The sequence below is a fragment of the Mus caroli genome, unplaced genomic scaffold (assembly GCF_978045245.1).
Source record: "Mus caroli unplaced genomic scaffold, Mus_caroli_1 scaffold_19, whole genome shotgun sequence".
Taxonomy (NCBI): domain Eukaryota; kingdom Metazoa; phylum Chordata; class Mammalia; order Rodentia; family Muridae; genus Mus; species Mus caroli.
This window is the reverse complement of record NW_028227274.1, coordinates 10,145,948-10,154,378: the sequence shown is the minus strand read 5'-3', so window position 1 is coordinate 10,154,378 and position 8,431 is coordinate 10,145,948.

The window sequence follows — 8,431 nt, the reverse complement described above, 5'->3', positions numbered from 1 at the left end:
ATGAACTAACCAGTACCCCGGAGCTCTTGACTCTAGCTGCATATGTATCAAAAGATGGCCTAATAGGCCATCACTTGAAAGAGAGGCCCATTGGACTTGCAAACTTTATATGCCCCAGTACAGGGGAACGCCAGGGCCAAAAAGGGGGAGTGGGTGGGTAGGGGAGTGGGGGGGTGGGTATGGGGGACTTTTGAGATAGCATTGGAAATGTAAATGAGCTAAATACCTAATAAAAAAATGGAAAAAAAAAGAGATAAGAGCCACTGCCTGTAAGCAAGCTGTTGCTTACTGGCTTGCTCCCCATGGCTTACTCAGCATGCTTTCTAATAGAACCCAGAACCACCAGCCCCAAGTGAACACAATTCACATTGAGCTGGTCCCTCTCCCTTCCATCACTAAGAATATGACTTACAGGAATCTTCATAAATTCATAAAACTTCAGCACAACTGGCCCATTGTCAACTTGACAAACACATCACTGTTAACAAAACCTTTCCTTTCTCATTCACCCCCAACATCTCACATTCAAAATGTAAATAACATTTTAAAATCCCAACATTTTTTCTAATTCAAACACATTAAAAGTTGAGTCCCCTGGTCTACAGAGTGAGTTCCAGGACAGCTAGGGCTATACAGAGAAACCCTGTCTAGAAAAACCACAAAAAAAAAAAAAAACAAAAAACAAAAAACAAAAAAAAAAACAACCAAAACAACAACAAAGTTGAGTCCCTCGGGGCTGGAGAGATGACTCAGTTTAAGAGCTCTGACTGCTCTTCCAGAGGTCCTGAGTTCAGTTCCCAACAACCAATGATGGCTCACAACCATCTGTAATGGGATCCAATACCCTCTTCTGGTGTGTCTGAAGGAAGCTACAGTGTACTCACATACATAAAATAAATCTTTAAAAAAAAAAAAATTGAACCCCTCTAAAATGGCCAAAAAATTCAAAGTCTTTCAACTGTGGACTCTTACAAAATACAAAATAAACAACTTCAACACTATACACAACTCATGTCAAATTATCTGGGATTCACTCACAATCTACTGGGATACTCCAAGGGGCTTGGGTCATTTCTCGAGCTCTACACTCTGCAGCACACACAACTTGTATTCTGGGCTCCGGCTGCCTCCACTCCACTGCTCTGCTGTTCTTGGTGGTCATCCCATGGTACTGGCATCTCCAAACTGCAGGGTCTCTTGCTACATCTGGGCTGCGCTTTCACCAATGGCCTCTCCTGGGCTCTCCTCAGGAACTCCAGCCCTACAATGCAACGTACAAGCCTCAGCTGCTCTTCATGACCCCTTCATGCCTCAAAACCAGTTCCACCTGGGTGACTCTTAACTATCCAGCTCACATGCCAGCACATGGTACAACCTTTGCCACCTCTGGAACACAGCTTATGTGTGCCGACTCTCGGGAAACAGAAAACACTTCCCAGAAGAATCTGACACAATGATCTGCTTGCTTCTTAATCACTGCTAACTTTTCAGCCCCATCAAACCAGCATCAACTGTCCCAGTAACTCCAAAGGTCTCACTTCAGTGGTGCCAGGCTCTTCTTAATTATGGCTGACTCTTCAGGCCCAGCTGACCTGATACCACAGGCTTTCCACACAAATGGCCTGATGGAATCTTTGCTTCCCTCTGAACCTTCACAAGCCAGGCCTCCATCCTCTACAGTGATCTCAACATTCTTGTCTTCCAAGATCCTTCCTATCAGCTCTCTGAGCTCTCAACACTCAATGGCTCTTCTAGCCCAAAGTCCCAAAGTCCTTCCCTAGTCCTCCCAGAAACATGACCAGGTCTGTCAGAGCCACATCCCACCTTGTCTTAGTTAGGGTTACTATGGCTGAGATGAAACTCCATGAACAAAGCAGCTTGGGAAGGAACGGATGTATTTGGCTTACACTTCCATATCACTGTTCATCATCGGAGGAAGTCAGGACAGAAACTTAAACAGGGCAGCATCCCTCGAGGGAGGAGCTGATGCAGAGGCCATGGAGGGGTGCTGGTTACTGGCTTGCTTCATGTGGCTTGTTCAACCTCCTTTCTTATAGAAGGTCCCACAGGCCTGCCTACAACCCGATCTTGGAGGGATTTTTTTTTTTAACATTGAGGCTCCCTCCTCTCAGATGACTCTAGGCTGTGTCACGTTGACATAACACTACAGAGCACAGTTCTATCGTCTCATGCTCCTTGAGAAGCAACTGAGCCCAATTCAATGTAAACTTAACCAATCAGAAACTACCAGCTGAGAGACTATGCTAGGTGCTGCTAACTAACCCCCAATGAGGGACTTCCCACTATATAACCAATGAAGTATCTCCTCTTAGCAGCACACCAACCTATCCGAGGTCAGGTGCTGTCCAGTGCACGGAGTGCAGAATGTTTATGAAATGACTATGTCATTTGTGTTTGCTTAGACACTTCTCAGCCCTCTACCACTCTCCTCCCAACAACAGTTAAGTCTGCTTTGACAATACATTTTGAGATTTCCATGGCCTTGGCCATGGTCCTGATGTATTAACCAAAATAATGAAAGTAAAGTAAAATAACTACAAAAGATCTATCAAAAAGTTGGCATGTAATGTCTCAAACAATTACTATGCTCTACCAGGAATCAATGTTTAAGGTTAAACCGACCCTCATCTGACTATGACTATGTCTTTGTAGAGATTTACCTTAAAACTCTAATATCCACAGAAATTAGTCCCTCAACACATAGAGAAACTGAGAAGTGTTCTGTGATCACTCAAGTTCATGATCACTATATTAAGCACACTCAGAATTTTTAGAGTGATTTACAATCTAATACATATTATAAATCTATCAGAGATTAATGGCATGTTTCTCTATAGGCCTTAACTACAGAATCTTCTCCTATCCCAAATGGCTTCCAACTACAGAATTAGTAAAATATTTTCTAAGCACTAAGATGTTTGTTTGCCTGTTTATTTAAAGGCATACTTCCACATGTAGTAACTCATTGCCTACGTCCTGAAAACTAAGCTACATTCTCTTGAAATAGATCCTGCAAGCTTGTTGGGAGGTTCAAGTAGGGAAACATTGTCAGTCCCTTCCCCTTCCCCAGAGAATGCTCCTCCTCTGTCTCCTCTCTGACCAAGGATGGGGATCAGGTGGAGTGGACAGAGGGAGAGAAAGCAGCACCTGCCTAGCCAGCCAGATCACAAAATCAATCCCTGACCAATGGGTAACATGTCCGAGGGAGATCATGCTCAGGCAGGTCCTGGCAGTGTTACTCTTATTATCCTGGAGCTAGCACATCAAGGTCTATGTTAGAGCTATTGTGGGTTCATCATTAAGGAGGACCTGGGTTTCCATATACTAAAAATATTCTAATCTTTTGTAACTTACAGGGCTAGAGAAATGGCCATGTGGTTTAAATGCTCGCTGTCCCCAGGACCCACCAAATACCTGGACCTCTGGCTGCAGGGATGCAACACCCTATGCTGTCCCTGTGCGCATCTGTGCTCATAAGTACATTCCTCCACACAATTAAAAAGTCATTTTAAAACTTATTCAGATTTTCACAAAACCTTAGTAAATGTACTTCTAGAAGAAAAATTTTGTTTTTACTTATCTGTTGATCTGTAATACAGGTTGAGTATATCCAACATCTGGAATGAAAATGGGAGCGGGTTAAACCTTTCTCAACATCACACACACACACACACACACACACACACACACACACACACACAGGTCTCCAGGCTGGACTTTCTCTGCCTCTTTGCTCTGCTTTGCTTTGCTTCTTCTAAAAGCTTCTGTTGACTAAGAAAAAGAAAACAGGATTAGTTTCCCATTCAGTCTCAGACTTCAGAGTGATGCATGTGAAACTAAGTGTTGATTATAAAACGTTATCTTCTTTCCCTCAGAGGGGAATTTCTGTCCCCAGGTCTGATAGCTGTCCCGTTGTTTCAAGTCTCAGGACAAAGATATGCATCACCAAGGACTTTTCATCATTAAGGATGATGCCTTCAACACTACTCAAAGCCATAGATTGTGTGATTCTCTTTGCATATCTCAACAGTTAATGTAACATACATGTCTTTGATGCGCTTGCTATGTGTCTTCCCAAACACATATATTCCCTGGGAGGAACTATCATGACTGGTAGGAAGGCTGTGGCAATCTAAAGCATAAATCCTTACTGACTCTGATTGGCCACACAAATGGCTCTGAAAGCTCCAAATATACTTAGGGGACTACAAGCAGGCTGCTCAAGTGGTGCTCAGTGAATCTACTGGGAGACACTCACCAGTGTTACCTTTCCTAGCATAGCATCATGAGGTCAAGAAAGACTTCTCCAGTGGCCTTTTCTTGCCTATTCTCAGTAATGCTGGATGAGCTAGCATGGAATTCAAAGAAATGAGTTCAGAAGACACAGGCAGTATGCAGTAGCCTTAGGGGGACCTTGGCAGCTACAGGAGCACAGCCATGGGAACTGACATATGTCTTGGAGATGGCTTGATCCACAGATACCACAGAAACTGATCCAGACAGGAGAACAACTTGATAATTTGACGATCTATGGGCACCTTAGGAGTCACAGAGCCCTATGCCACTGAAATAGATAGTACCTGGGCTGTCCCCAGGACTGATACCACCAAGTTTCCAGTTTCTTGTGTGTATTCCTAAACCCTTGGCTTTCTGGCACAAAGTTCCAGCAACTGCAGCTTGGCAGCCAAAGACCTGGCAGCCCACCCATCTGTGGCTCCAATAAACCAACATCCACTGGTGGTTCTGTTCCTGCCTGGAAATCCCATTCACTCTAAGCATCCTGTGCCAGTGAGAACACTGTCTACTCCTAAGCAATCCTGATCCCTGCTCAGTTTCTGAGCAGCACTTGGGTAATTGACACTCTCCTTCGCTATTCCAAAAGAGGCCGGTAACCCAAAATGTCCTAGCAGCAGCTACTGGAAGCAACAGGAGCTGCCGAACAGAAGAAAGGAATGGGAGCAGGAAGGACAGGAGTGGAGAGCACAGATAAGAGGCTGTGAGGAGCCATAGAACAGTACCTGCAGGCCCTGGCCTCCAGAACAGTTTCAAAGAGTTGCAACATCTTACGATCACAGGTCTCAGACCTCAGATCGAGTGCAGTAACACTGGCTACTCACACAAGAGCTACAGCCTGTACAGGGAATGTTGCATTACAGGAAGCCACTCGCTGCTGCTGCTTCGGCACTGCCACTGCTTGCTGCTGTCAGACACTGGAGGAGGGAAAAGCAGCTAGAAAGCAAAGGAGAATTAGCACACATCAGCACTCATGCGTGCATGTAGACACACAATTACAGAACTCTATGATAACAACCATTATGATTGAAAATGTGCTGGGCACAATGCTGTGTACTTGAAGTCTAGCAACTGGGATGTTGAAACGGGGTGATGACTTGAGCCCAGGAGTCTGAAATCAGCCTGGACAAAACAGAAAATCTTTCTGTTTTGAGAAAAAGAAACTACTGAAAATATATCTATTATGTGAATTATTGGACATGGGCTCCAAAAGAAAAGGTAAGAGAAACTCACTCATAAAGAGAGTAGAGTGGTTCAAACTACTTCTTGAGTGTCTATGGCAGTGGGCAAACACCAATGATGAATCGTCATTTCTGAAATTGAGCTGATGAAACCGTCACAGAGCTTCCAAGATGTGGTATTAAAACACTACAGCTTCACCTCAACATAACACCCGATACACAAAGTCTAATACAAAAGAAAGTGGGAAATAGCCTTGAATGCACTGGTACAGGAACCACCTTCTTTAACTGAACACCAATGGCTCAGGCTCTAAGATCAACAATGGATAATGGCACCTCATGAAACTGAAATGCTTCTGTAAGGCAAAAGATGCTGTCAACAGGAAAAAACAGCAGCCTACAGGTTGGAAAAGGACCTTCACCAACCCTATATCCAACAGAGGGCTAATATCCAAAGTGTATAAAGAACTCAGGAAACTCGACACCAACAATTCAAATAACACAATCGAAAAACAGGGCATAGAGCTAAACAGAATTCTTAACAGAAGCCAAGAAGCACTTAAAGAAATGATCAGTGTCCTTAGTCACTAGGGAAATGCAAATCAAAACAACTCTGAGGCTCCATCTTACACCCACCAGAATGCTAAGATCCAAAACTCAAGTGCTAGCCCATGCTGGTGAGGCCGTGCAACAAGGAAAGATTCTTCCATTGCTAGGGGAGTGCACACGTGTACAACCACTTTGGAAATCAAATTGGCAGTTTCTCAGAAAACTTGAAATAGTTTTACCTCAAGAACCAGGAAAAAAAAAACAAACTGGCCTTGGTGCTGCACGCCTTTAATCCCAGCACTTGGGGGGGCAGAGGCAGGCAGATTTCTGAGTTCGAGGCCACCCTGGTCTACAGAGTGGGTTCCAGGACAGCCAGGGCGACACAGAGAAACCCTGTCTCGAAAAAACAAAAACAAACAAAAAAGACCCAGCTATACCACTCCTAGGTATGTACCCAAAAGATGTCCCATTATGCTACAGGGCCCCTGGCTCAACTATGTTCACAGCAGCTTTATTCATAATAGCCAGGAACTGGGAACAAACTATAAGACCCTCAACTGAAGAATGGATTTTTTAAAAATGTTGGTACATCTACACAACAGAATACTCTTCAGCTATTAAAAATAAAGACATCATGAATTTTGGAGGGAAATGGATGGAACTTGAGAATATTACCCTGAGTGAGGAGCCAGAAACATGTATGTTATTGTTCAGTATCCCAAAGTCCATATTCCTCCAAACAAAAGCATGGTCAGGCCTATCACTGCTCACAGTCCCTGTCACAGCTACTGTCTTAGATAGGCTTTCTATTGCTGTGAAGAGACACCATGACCAAAGCAACTCTTATAAAGGAAAACATTTAATTGGGGCTGACTTACGGGTTCAGAGGTTCAGTCTATTATCATCAATGGGAGAAAGGATTGCAGTGTCAAGGCAGATGGCACTGGAGCAGGAGCTCAGAGTTGTGCATCTTGAATGGGAAGGCAGCTAGAAGACTGTCGTCCAGGCAGCTAAGAGGAGGATTTCAAAGCCCACCCCCACAGCGACACAATTCTTCCAACAGTGCCAAATCTACTACAACATTGCCACATCTTCTAATAGTGCCACTTCCCATGGGCCAAGCATATTCAAACCACCACAGGGATGTACTTATAAATGAACATTAGCCATAAACTACAGGATAACCATGCTACAGTCCACAGACACAAAGAAACTGGGTAATAAGGAGGTACCAAAGGTAGATGTGCAAATCTCTCTCAGAAAGGGAAACTAAACAGTCAATGGATGTGGATGGAGAGGAAACTGTGTAGGGGAGGAGGTAAGGAGGGGACTGGAGATGGCATCAGGTGTGGAGAGAGAAGGGGCAGAAGAGGGCTGGGAGTGAGAATGGAAATCGGTGAGGGGGTGCATCTCCAGTGACCAGCTGGAGGACTAGGGTGGGAGAGGGTACGGGGTGTCTATAAGGTTGACTTTAGCTAAGATTCCTACCAAAGGGGGATATAGAGACTGAAGTAGCCATCTCCTGTAGCCAGGCAGGACATCCAGAGGAGGAACGGTGACATCATTCCACCCACCACAAAATATTCACCTCAAAATTTGTCTTGCCTACCAGATGGACAGAGATAAAGATGGAACAGAGACTGAGGGAACAGCCAATCAATGACTGCTCCAACTTGAGACTCATTCTGACATTATTAATAATACTCTGGAATAGTTGCAGACAGAAATCTAGCATAACTGTCTCCTGACAGGCCTCATCCAGCAACAGAGGGAGGCAGATGCAGAGAACCACAGTAAAACATCAGGCTTAGTCTGGGGAGTCTTGTGGAAGAGTTGGGGATAGACGTGAGCAAGTCAGAGAGATCAAGGATGCCGCTGGAAGATCCACAGAGTCAACAATCCTGGGACCATGGGGATTCACAGAGCCTGGGCCACCAACTAGAGAGCATGGAAGAGTTGGACCTAGGCTCTCCACATTTGTAGCAAATGTGCAACTTGGTCTTCATGTGGTTCTCCTAACAAGTGGAGCAAGGGAGGTGGGGACTGGGGAGATAGGTACAAGGACAGGAAAGAGGAGGGTCTCAGTCTCTGTTCCCTGCCATTGGATCCCCTCCCCTATCTGGACTACCTGGTTGGATCAAGATTTCAGAAGAAACCCAGTGACATGCTCAAAGGATTTAACTGAGGGGAGTTTAAGGAAGAGAGGTTTTAGCAAAGGATGGGCAAGGCTCAGGGACTTTTTAGAGAGAGAAAAGCAGCCAAGAAGCTTTAGAAAGCTGTTAAGACTCCCAGAATTAAAGAGACTAGGGTATTGAGATGCCAGCCAAAGCCATACAATAGGAACTACCCAAGAGAAGTGACCAAATACAGGACCTTTAAAGGGTTAA